This window comes from Capricornis sumatraensis, chromosome 8 (assembly GCF_032405125.1).
Source record: "Capricornis sumatraensis isolate serow.1 chromosome 8, serow.2, whole genome shotgun sequence".
Lineage (NCBI taxonomy): Eukaryota > Metazoa > Chordata > Mammalia > Artiodactyla > Bovidae > Capricornis > Capricornis sumatraensis.
The window spans coordinates 104,517,865-104,530,904 of record NC_091076.1 but is presented as its reverse complement, the minus strand read 5'-3'; positions in this window follow the sequence as shown (position 1 = coordinate 104,530,904).

Below are 13,040 nucleotides of genomic sequence, written 5' to 3'. Positions count from 1 at the left end.
GAGTGTGCTGTTCTTTTGCTGCAGATTTCTATTAATTGAAATTTGGCTTAGCCCTGGAGCAACCTTTATTGAGTCACAACTGTTTTACTCTGTGTGAAGGAGTCCCCCCACCCACCTCTTCTCCCCTATACCAGAAGGCTTGAGTACTTTAAAACCTAGGCTTTGGCTGTTTACATTGAGGCTTGCTTTCCTCTGGGAGTTAAGTTCTCAAAATATCAAAAAAAGTTGCCAGTTAATAAAGTGAGGACATAAGAAAAACTGAATCCTTGGTAGGAATGTAAAATGGTGCTGCCTTTATGGAAAACAGTAAAGTAGTTCCTAAAAAATGTAAAAGTAGAGTCACCATCTGATCCACTGATTTCCTCTTTGGGTGTGTACCCCAGAGAACTGAAAACAGACTTGAAGAGGTATTTGTACAGTTATGCTTGTAGCAGCATTGTTCACAATGGCCAAAAGGTGGAAACAACCCATGTCCATCAGTAGATGAATGGATAGAGTGTGACCTATACATACAGCAGTGTGCTGCCTGCTGCTGTAATAGGCGGCTTCCCTGGTGACTCAGCAGTAAAAGAATGGTGACAAAAGGAGAAGGGGGCGGCAGAGGATGAGGTGGTTAGATAGCATCACCAACTCAGTGAACTTGAATTTGAGCAAACTTGGGGAGATACGATCCCCTGGAGGAGGGCTTGGCAACCCACACCAGGATTCTTGCCTGGGAAATCCCATGGACAGAGGAGCCTGGTGGGCTACAGTCCATAGGCTTGCAAAGAGCTGTACATGACTGAAGCGACAGCATGCACGCACCGGGAGATGGTGGAGGGGAGCCAGGCCGGCTGCAGTCCATGGGGTTGCAAAGACTCGAACATGACTTAGTGACTGAACAAGAGCTGTAACAGGAACAGAGCTGGTTGTCTTGAGGGCGGGGTCAGGGGTCCTGTTCAGTCGGCTTCTCCAGGGTCTCTGGGCCGGCAAGTGTGCTGGGGGCCCGGGGAAAGGCTGAGGGCTGGGTCTCAAGAGCTCCAAGGCCCTCCCCATGACTGCCTGCAGGCCAGGCCCAGCCTTGAAGCAGCAGCAAACTCTTCCCCTCTCACCGTCTCCTAATGGCAGCAGCTGTCTCCACAGGTCACAGACCAAGGAGGCCCCAGCAACTGGAATATGTGGACATAGTCATTAAGGTAAGAGCTTAACAGAATTCCCTGCGGGGCCAGTGGTTAGAACTCAGCACGTTTATTGTCGTGGCCCAGGTTCAATCCGTGGTTAGGGAACTAAATTGCTGCAAGCCTCAAGGTGTGGCAAAAAAAAAAAAAAAAACACTAAAATTGTGTGGCCCTGCATGATATGTCTCAGGCGACCCCAGGACCACTTGTAAATTGGGAGATTTGCTAGCAGGAATCAGGGGTACTCTCAGGGTTTATTACAGTGACCTGGTAAGGATACATAGCCAGGTCATCAGAGACAAAGACCCTGGAGGGGAGTCTAGAAGAATCCAGGTGCAAGCTTTCTTAGGCTTTCTCTCTCCCTTCCCTGATGGTCACCCAGAGCTTCCTCTTGCTCCTGCATCAGAGATGTAGCAACGCATGCAATGTTTCTGACCAGGAAAGCCTGCTAGAGACGCACCCAAGGGTTTTACAGGGGCTGGTCGCAGGCAGCCTCTGCCTGGCATTTGCCAGGATTCTAGACTTGCAGAGAGAAAGCAGGTGTTTATTTAGCATAAACCACATTGTTTGGGACTTCCCAAGTGGCGCAGTAGTAAAGACTCCGTCTGTGATGCAGGAGACTTAGGCTGGATCTCTGGGTCGGGAAGAGCTGGAGGAAGAAATGGCAGCCCACTCCAGTATTTTTGCCTGGAGAATTCCGTTGACAGACGAACCTGGTGGTAGTCTATGGGGTCGCAAAGAGTCGGGCACAACTGAGCAACTTAACACTTTTCACATGTATAATTGAATCACTTTGCTGTACAACAGAAACTTACATAACATTGTACATCAACTGTATTTCAAAAAATTTTTTTTGATTAAAAAAGTTAATTAGGGACTTCCTTGGCGGTCCAGTGATTAGGAATCCGTGTTCCCACTGCAGACAGCACAGGTTCCATCTCTGGTTGGGGAACCAAGACCCCTCAGGCTGCAAGGTGCAGCCAAAAAAAAAAAAAAAAGTTAATGTCTAATTACATAATTAGCCAAGATGTCTCATTAACATAAATACTTGGGCTTGTTTCATTGGCTTCTTTTGGTTTGGTTTCCAGCAAGTAAAATATGGTTAAACAATTCCTTACAACTCAACTCATACTACTTAAGAAAAAATTTTTATTTTCTAAAAAATAAGGACACACAGTCCACGAAAATGGTCTGACTCTTGAAATTTTGTGTGATTCTTTTGGCTTGTTTCTTTATAAACTTTTTATTTTACTCAATGGTAAAAAGGTAGATTTCTCCCCCACCCCCACCCCGATTGAACCTGGGCCCCAGGAGTGAAAGCCCTGAGTCCTAACCACTGGACCACCAGGGAATTCCTGACTTTATGTTATTTTCATTTTCAATTTCTGTTCTTTTAAAGTAGACTGTTGAGATCCTTTAATGGACTGGAACCTGGTGGTCTGGAGTCAACGGTAAGAAAGTAAAAGAGAAAGAGGCTGATATCCCTTGGTTTACGTAGAAAACCAATAAAGCTCTTGACACAGAGCTTGCACGGCTACACATAGGCACCAGGCACTCTCTTGAGGGGGTGAAGGCACAGTGCCTCTTCTCGAGAGGGTCTTAGAAGCCCAGGCAAGAAAGTGAGCTCAGCGGGCTTCTGCGCTCCAAAGAATTAGCCTGAGAGAGAGAGAGAAAGAAGGAAAGACACAGGGACCCAAGCTCTGATGGAGCAAAGGTGTTTTATTCAACATAGTGCAGGTATATATATTGTCTTACAAGGTAGCTATTTTCAGCAAAGATAAAAATCAAAAGTCCAAATTATCATAAGGCAATCCATATCAAAGAGAGAGGGTTGTGGATAATCACTTTTACCTATGGTTCATAAAAAGGAAGAGGGTCATAAATAGTTACTTATCACCATATGGAAAAACTAATGAAGGAAATGGCTGCATTCCTAAGCCCCGGGAGTGGTTTGCCAACTACTCTTAATTCCTGAATATTCAGGAATTAATAAGGGACAGAGGATTCATGACAGATCCAAAACAGCACACAGGAAGCCTCCTGTTAAATGCTTCCTGACAGTAGACTTCATTTTTTAGAGCAACTTTGAATTCACAGCAACATGGAGAAGAAAGTTCAGAGATTTTTCTTATCAACATGCTGCACCAAATTTGTTGCAGCTAATGATCCTATATTGACAACTTGTCATCACCCAGAGTCCTCAGCTTCGGCACCTCCCTGGTGGTCCAGTGGCTAAGACTTCAGGCTCCCATGCAGGGGGCCTAGGTTCCATCTCTGGTCAGGGAACTAGATCCCACATGCGCAACTAAGACCTGGCACAGTGAAATAAATAAATAAAATATATTTTTAAAAAGTCCTTAGTTTACATTAGGATTCACTTCAGTGTTGTATATTCTATGAGTTTAGACAAATGTATAATGACTGGTATCCACTATAATAGTATCTATCATATGGTGTAGTTTCACTGCCCTAAAATTCCTGAGTTCCTATTCTTCCCTCCCTCCCTGGTAACCAACCCCCAGAAACCACTGACTTTTTTTTTTTTTTTTTTTACTGTGTCCATAGTTTTGCCTTTTCCAGAATGTCATATAGTTGGAATCATACAGTAGGTAACCCTTTTCCAGATTGACATCTTACATTTAGTAATATGTATTAAGTTTCCAACATGTCTTTTCATGGCTTGATAGCTCATTTCTTCTTAGCACTGAATATTATTCCATTGTATGGATTGTTAAAAAACAAGACATCAGGCCCAAAGAGAGTGGCTTATGGTAAGTTCTGGGAGAAGGCAATGGCAACCCACTCCATTACTCTTGCCTGGAAAATCCCATGAACGGAGGAGTCTGGTGGGCTGCTGTCCATGGGGTCGCTAAGAGTCAGAGACGACTGAGCGACGTCACTTTCACTTTTCACTTTCATGCACTGGAAAAGGAAGTGGCAACCCACTCCAGTGTTCTTGCCTAGAGAATCCCGGAGACGGGGGAGCCTGGTGGGCTGCCGTCTATGGGGTCGCACAGAGTCGGACACAACTGAAGTGACTTAGTAGCAGCAGCATGGTAAGTTCCACGTCCCCAGACGGAGACTTAATTTCAGTTTCAGCTCTCCCAGAAATGGAATCTTAAACGAGTCAATCAGGAACTGCCTGACCAATACTAATTAGGTAATCTGCCTGATATTGACCCCTGCCACCCGCTAAAGAAAAATAACCTCTCAATAACCGACTTGCTTTTTGGCCTAGTATAACTTCCTTGTTCCTACTTCCTCTGTCTTTCTCTATTTTTTTTTTTTTTTTTTGGCTGCATTGTGCAGCTTATGGGATCTTAGTTCCCTGACCAGGAATTGAACCCGTGCCCTGTGCAGTGAAAAATGTGGCGTTCTAACCACTGGACTACCAGGAAATGCCCAAGTCCTTCATTTTGTGAAGCTCCTCAGACCACCTTTCTATCTGCTAGATTGGATGCTTCCTGTTTCAAACCAGTGTTTGCTCAAACACTTAAAAATGTTTATATGCCTTGGTTTACCTTTTAACAGGATGTACACAGTTTATTCACTTACCAATTGAAGGACATCTTGGTTGCTTCCAGGTTTTGATAAGAATAAAGCTACTCTAACTATCTGTGTGCAGGGTTTTGTGTGGACATAAGTTTCAACTGTCTTGGACAAGTACCAAAAGAGCACAATTGTAGCATTGTATTACGGTAAAGAGGATGCTTAGTTTTGCAAGAAACTACCAAACCATCTTCCAAAGCAGTCTTACCGTTTGCCTTCGTCCCAGCAAAGAGTGAGAGGCTCCTCTTGTTCTGAATCCTCGCCAGCATTTGCTGCTGTCAGTGTTCCAGATTCTGGTCATTTTCATAGGTGTGCAGTGGGATCTCATTGTTTTCAGTTGGGTCAACAAAAATGGCTTCCCTTGGTTCTCAGATAGTAAAGAATCTATCTGCAATGCAGGAGACCCCAGGTCAGGAAGATCCCCTGGAGAAGGAAACAGAAACCCACTGTAGTATTCTTGCCTGGAGAATTCCATGAACAGAGGAACCTGGTGGGCTACAGTCCATGGGGTTGCAAAGAGTCAGATACAACTGAGCGAGTAACACTTTCACTTCTTTACTTTCAACAAAAATCAGTCCATCTAAGAAAGAAAATGGAAATTTTAATTCAAGCCAAATTTGAGGATTTTATAAAACCTGAGAGAGCATCTCAGAAAGCTCTGAGAATAGTTCTGCCCATTAGAAGTCAAGGCACAGATATATGAGTTTTTTTTCCTTCTGAGACAGAGGGCTGTAGTTTAAATGATGTATTAACGACAGCTTACACAATCCAGATCTGAGTGTCATCAGATCATAATGGCTTCCTGTGGCATTTTATAAGATAAACAAGGAATGTTGTCTTCTAAGGAATTGCCTTGTTGATGCTAGGAGAGTGCTGCTTTTTTGAATTGAGCAAGTATTCCTGCTGCTGGGGGAGGTTTGGTTGATGCCCAGGGCAGATGCCCAATGCACAGGAGCGGGGAGAGAGGAGGTTCAAGGGCAGAGGAAATTTTTCATGTTTAAATTTTTCTGGTTCTGCCATAAAATATGAATTTTATTTCGCAGTTGCTTTTCCTTGATGACGTAAAATGTGGAACATCTTTTTAGGTGCTGGTTTGCCACTATCTTCACTGGTGAGATGTCTGTTAAATTCCTGTTCTTTTTATATTTTGGATAGTAGTCCTTTATCAGATGTTGAGCTGCGTGGTATATGGGATCTTAGTTACCTGACCAGGGATCAAACCTGTGGCCCCCTGTGTAGGAAGTGCAAAGTTTTAGCCACTGGACTACCAGGGAAGTCCCTATCAGGTGTATCTTTATATTTTCTGCCAGCGCATGGCTTATCTTCTCACTCTCTTGAGAGTGATTTCTTTTTGTTGGTCCATAATACACTAAATTTTAATTACTGGGAAGCACATTTCTATTCATCTGGTAAGTCAAGAAACGATGTTTCACAGTGGCTTTCAAACTGAGATTGTTTTCAACTTTGTGCACAAGTGGTCTGAAGATGCCATCACGCCTTCCCTGGTGCATTTGGTTGTGACTGGTTGGTTTCCTGAACTGCTATTAAATCTAGAAGGTTTGATGTTCTTATCATGAGTAGTTTTGCCCAACTCTGTGTGAACTGAGATGGATAATTTTAAGGAAAGCTGATTGGTGTTTTATAGACATCAGATCCACAAGAGGCTCATTTAGGCATTTCTTTCTAACTTCAATTCATTGGTCTTCCTTTCTTGTTTTCTTCTCTAAAATGTTGTCAAATATTCCCAATTCTTCAGTCTTCTTTGTTTATATTCTAAGTCTGTTTGACTTTTTTAAAAAATTATTTCATTCTATTTCACGTTTTAAAAAGGATCTTTTGGGATAATTGTCAAATAAACTGAAAAGCAAAGTCTTTGGATGAGTCATCCGGCAGACACCGGGAAGGAAGAAGCAGATTTGTTTTTTCTCTACTTATTTTGTGTGGTTACCACTATTTGAACAAAAGAGGAGGTAGCAAATGTTTTCAGTTCACGTGCTGGGGAAGGAGACTGCTGGTTAGATGGTGCTTTCAGAGGGATCCTTGCCGGGGGTCTGGGTTTGATCTCGGCAAGGCAGCAAGGCAAAAACTGTAAATGCAGGTACAAAGTTCATTACTAGAGCCCTAGCACAACATGCGGGAGAGCACACAGAAAAAGAGTTTGTTTAGTTAAGCTAGAAGCAAGGTAGAGACGGAAAAGGCGAAAGGGTGTGGGCGTCCCGCTTAGGGAGGAGGAGCACAGGAAAGTGCCGGCAAGTCACTTTTATAGGGCAGTTCTTCCAGGTCTTTGTTTACCTTTAGCCAATTATCTGGTTTATTTTTCCACACCTGACCTACCCTGGGGCCCTTCCCTGGGTGCACACACACCTATCAGCCAAGATGGTACCCTAAGTGAAGGCTGCTGGGAGGAGCAAGACTCATGGCCTGGCCTTACCCCCTGACTTTTGACCCGCAAGGAGCCTTTCTGTACATGTGTAGTGTATCCCTTCTTCCAAAAAGGGGGGAAGTGGAGATCCCTTAATCTTTTACTCAAACAAGGTTTTGCCCCGTTTGTCCTTACCACGACTGTTGTCAGAAAGCTGTGCAGGGTCTGGCTATTCACTGCTCAAAAGCCAATAAACAGGCCAGGTTGGTGGAAAGGAAAGTTTGCTTTATTTCAGACACCGGCAACTGCGAGGGGCGGGGGCGTAGGGGGCAGCGGGGGTGCTGTAGGTGGACATCTGTCCAAAGGCCAACTCCTCCTCACTGGCAACCAGTGGGGCAAGAGCGTTTATAGACAGAAGGAGGGGCTACGTGTAGGAACAGCACAGTCAGCTCTGACAGTCACCTTCATCGGTGCTCTGACCAGAGTCATCGTGATTGTTTTAGGTACAGTTAATCTTCAGTTCCAGGGTCAGTTTGTTTTCCGTTACTTTGAGGCCAGTTCTTGGAATCGTGGCAGCTTATATGTCACAGCTATAGCCTGGTCATCATGTAGTTAACTTCTTCCACCTGGTGAGGTTTTCACTATAAGACAGCTCACAGGATATGGTTCAGAATACTATCTATAACCCTTGCTGCTGCTGCTGCTAAGTCGCTTCAGTCGTGTCCGACTCTGTGCGACCTCACAGATGGCAGCCCACCAGGCTCCCCCGTCCCTGGGATTCTCCAGGCAAGAACACTGGAGTGGGTTGCCATTTCCTTCTCCAATGCATGAAAGTGAGAAGTGAAAGTGAAGTCGCTCAGTCGTGTCCGACTCTTAGCGACCCCATGGACCGCAGCCCACCAGATTTCTCCGTCCATGGGATTTTCCAGGCAAGAGTACTGGAGTGGGGTGCCATTGCCTTCTCCGATCTATAACCCTTGAGAAGGCACTAAATCGCCTTGACGATGCTTAATGACTGCATTATTATTATTTGATTTCCTTTGTTTCTGCATTTCTCAGTTCTCTGATTAAACATATTCTTTGACTAAAGTTGTCCATAGACAAAAGGCAGGCAAAGGACGTGTGGGGATGGGGTGGGGGGCAAGGACCGCACGGTCCTGCTCTGTTTCACTATTACCTTGACTAGCGCCGTGACTATTACCGTAAGGTGTTTACAAGAGACAAAGACTGGCTATTTACCCTGTTTCTGTTGTTATCTCCATTTCGGAGGGCAAAGGGAGGCTGATTGTAAATGCCTGAACGGAGGCCTATCTATCTCTTGTCTCAGGAAATGCACACAGTTGTTAAGTATCCAGCCTGAAGCCCACTTCTTTGTGCCCCAAGAAAGAGAAACAGGAGGCCAGTTGTAAGTGTCTGACTTGGAGCCCACCTCTCTCCTGCCTCACGCTGGGTCTCCTCCTGCAGGAGCACCTGTAGCTACTCCTTGGTGCCTGCTTCTGAGGGGAAGTGCTTTGTTTTGTGTCCGAAACTTACTTAAGACTGCAGGTCATCCCCGTGGCAGCAGCAAACTTCCGTTGCCCGAAAACCAGGTTTATCTCTTGGCTGTTGAGCCAAAAGACACAAGCAAGCCAAAAAGTAGCAGAAGGAAGGATTTATTGTTTGCAACAAGTAAGAACACGAGGGATATTTCCTGAAGCCGTTTTTCTCTGAACAACAAAATCCGGGAAACTTTCAGCTAAGGGTGCTATTCATGAAGGGGCTGGAGAATTCAGCCTAGAATTGGGGCAAAGGTCAACAGAGTCCAAGCTTTAGCTGATTGAAGTCACAAGGGTCAGAAAAAGGTCAACATTATCATTGCTTAGTTTCCTATCAATCTGGGATCTGATCCTATAGTTACCTTCCTCCCCCTGACCGGGGGCCTTAGGTCTTGCAGGATTCAAAGAGGCGTGTCAGATGGTGATGTATATCCCTTGAGGAGGAACTGGGACTCTGTTTTATGCTGAGCTATTGTTTCCTGACTGCTTTTCCTTTATCCATGCATTTCCTCACTTCCCTAATTAGTAATTTCTTGAATTTGCTCTTTGGAATTTGAGTAGGCCCGGGAGACTAAAGCCTTTTTCTACAAACAAGAAAGGCCTTTGTACCCAGAAGGCCTCACCGGGTCCTGCTCCATGTCCCTTTCACTTAGTGGCTGAAAAAAAAAAAGTGCACAATCTGAGTTTTTTTTTCTTACAACCTAAAAATTGAGAATCATGTTTTATTTGGTGGACAAACCTAGACAGCGTATTAAAAGTCACCAATATCCAGAGATTTTCGGAACTTTGTGCCAGGAATCCAGGACAAAGACCAGATAGATGTATTTTTCATTATACCACAGTTATGCATCATATTAATAGGATAAAGGACAAAGCTACATGACCATTCACATTGCAGAAAAAGCCCTTGACAAAACCCAACACCATGCATAATTAACAACAAACAAAAAATAAACACCTCTCATTAAGGTAAGAATAGAGAACTTCAGTATAAATGGGGCATTTATGGACAAGCCCATAGCTAATACCTTTGGTGTGAAAAAATGAATGTTCTATTCCTCAGATCAGGAGAAAAAGAGAGGCAAAAATGTAGGACTTCCCTGGTGACACAGTGGATAAGAATCCACCTGCCAATGAAGGGGACACGGGTCTGATCCTGGACCCAAGAAGATCCCACATGCCTTGGAGCAACTAAGCCCTTGCAGCACAACAGAGCCGGCATGCGGCAACAAGAGAGGCCACCACAATGAGAAGCCCACACTCGCCACAACCAGAGAAAGCCCGAGACAAGCAAGAAAGACCCAGCAAAGCCATAAAGAAATAAACAAAGAGGCAAAGAATACACTTCTGCCACTTCTGCACTAAGACCAAAAAAAGTCATCTAGATTGATAAAAAACGAAACTGTCAATCAGTGATGAGTTACTCTTGAATGTAAATCACCTTGAATGTAAATACACACACAAACCTACTAGAACTAATGCTTTAAGCAGAGCCGCAAGGCACAAGCTCAACATTCAGAAATCAATTGTTTCTATATACTAATACTGAGCAATCTGCAAATAAAATTAATGCATTTCTAGTCCCAATAAGAATAAAATACTCAATAATAAATGTAACCCCCAAATGCAATTTTTGTTTTCTGGAAACTACAAAGCATTGTGGGAGAGAAATTAAGGCTGTAAGTAATTGGAGCGAAGTTCCACAGTCATGGATTGGAAGACTCAATATTTTTAATGATGGCAGTTCTCACCTCATTGATGATAAATTCAATGCACTCTCTATCAAAATCTCAGCTGGATTTGTGTGTGTGTGTGTGTAAATCGACTAATTGACTTTAAAATTTATAGAGAAATGCAAAGGACCTGGAATTGGCAAAACAGTTTTTTGGAAAAGAAAAAGCTGGGACTTCCCCTGGTGGTCCACTCAGAAAAACTGCAGTTAGGGTTCAGGCCAGCTCAGTCCAGCTCAGGTGTGGGCTGCATGCTCTCCCTTGAGTTCTGTGTGGGTCAGGGGCTGCAGCCACTTCTGTTGTCTGTGCTTTCTTGTTTCAGCTGTGACTAGCTGTTCAGTCGCTCAGTCGCGTCCGACTCTGTGACCCCATAGACTGCAGCATGCCAGGCTTCCCTGTCCTTCGCCATCTCCCGGGGTTTGCTCAAACTCATATCCATCGAGTCGGTGATGCCATCCAATCATCTCATCTTCTTGTCCCCTTCTCCTCCTGCCTTCAATCTTTCCCACCATTGGGGTCTTTTCCAATGAGTTGGCTCTTTTTCATCAGGTGGCCAAAGTATTGGAACTTCAGCATCACTCCTTCCAATGAATATTCAGGGTTGATTTCCTTTAGAATGGACTGGTTGGATCTCCTTGCAGTCCAAGGGACTCTCAAGAGTCTTCTCTAGCACCACAGTTCAAAAGCATCAGTTCTTCAGTGGGATCTTAGTTCCCTGACCAAGGATTGAACCGTGTCCCTTGCATTGGAAGCATGGAGTCTTAACCACAGGACTGCCAAGGAATTTCCATTTCTATGCTTTGGGGTGAAAATTATTATCCTCCTGCAGCCTTACCTCTAGAATAAGAATTCACATTTATGTGACCTAATTTTGCAGAGATCTTTAAAGGACTTCTTTTTTTAAATGTATTTATTTGCTTGAAAAAATTTAAATTACTGTATACTTGATTCTCAATGTTGTGTTAGTTTCTGCTGTATGGCTAAGTGATTTCGTTATACACATTTATGCATTCTTTTTCATAATCTTCTCCATTTTTTTATCACAGTATATTGAATACTGTTCCCTGTGACCTTGTTGTTCATTCATCCTGTATATAATATTTTGCATCTGCTAATCCCAGACTCCCAGTCCTTCCCTCCTCCACCCTCTTCTCTCTTGGCAACCGCAAATCTGTTCTCTATATCTCTGAATCTGTTTCTATTTTCTAGATAAGTTCTTTTGTATCGTTTTCTTAAATTCCACACGTAAGTGATATCAGTATGGTATTTGTCACTCTCTGTCTGACTTACTACTCTTAGAACGATAATTTCTAAGTCCATCAAGCACTTCTTCATGGAGACTCCCAAGAACTCAGTATAGAAGTTAGGAGAGAGGGGGTCAGCATCTAATATTGTGACTCGCAACTGAATCAGAGAGATGGAGGCTTGCCCAGGAGGGCAGGGAAGTGGCACAGCCAGCTCATAAAAGGCTTATTACAACTGCCCTTGGCCCCATGGCCTCTCAACAGCGCCTTTGCCCAGGTGCTCAAGAATTCTACAAATTGAATTAAGAGCATATCTGGGACATCCCTGGTGGTCCAGTGGGTAAGGACTCTGCGCTTTCACTGCTGAGGGCCCAGGTTCAGTCCCTCATTGGGAAACTAAGATCTCACAAGCTGCAAAGGCACAGAGCATCTTATTTAGTTATTTGGTTATGGTGGGTCTTAGTTGCAACATGTGAACGCTTAATTGTGGCATGTGGAATCTAGTTCCCTGACCAGGGATTGAACCTGGGCCCCCTGCTTTTGAAACTGGAGTCTTAGCCACTGGACCCCCCAGGAAGTTCCACATAAGGTATCTTATTTTCTTTGATCCAGTCTAAGAGAATTCAGTTACTGAGCGCATCAGAGTGGCTTGTTGAAGCGCTGCTTTATCAAGACGTGGGGAGTGTCCTATTATGCGGCCAGGGTTTATTGAAGTTCCAATAATGTTTGGGATATTTATTACCAGGTGAGAAGAGTAGGTTAGGAAGATTTCAGAAACCTCTAGGAGAGAGTAAATTGTTTAAATATCCCAAGTGCCTCTGAAATTAAAGCACAGGGCTGAGATGCTCAAGCGGGTAGAGTGGCCTGCGGGTCCCAGCACTTGCTGACTCCATCTCGTTTGTCTTTCTCTCCAATATCCTGCTCCTCCGTGCAGATTTCTCACCACTTGTCTCTCTGTGTTATTGGAAATGGCAAAGCATCCACAGTTAAGCCGATTTAAACCCAGTCGAGCCTGCAAGCATTAACACTTATGCTCGAAAATGGGGAAAATGACAGAGCCTGTTGTCGAAAGGTCTCGCTGCACGCTTTACCGGTGTTGCCAGGGGGGAAGAGATGAAAAACGGCCTTGAGGGGACTGCAGAGTGAATTTCATTCCATGCAAAGAAAAATGAGATTTAAAATATTTCGAGGCAATAAAGTACTTTCAAGTGCCTGCACTGGGCAAATAAGCCAGACTCACAGGTGTTGGGAAAAATCAGAGGAAGGAGCAGGGTCTGTGCCACGTTGGGGACTTCAGTGCCACAGAGATTCACTGTGTCTTCCAGGGCCTCAGAGTCGCTGGGAGCCTTAGCCTTGTGTGTCCCTGTCACCATGGTTTTCAGTCTCCTGGGTGATCTGAAAGCATCTTTTTTATTATTATTATTATTTCGAGGTGGACCATCTTAAAAGTCTTTATTGAATTT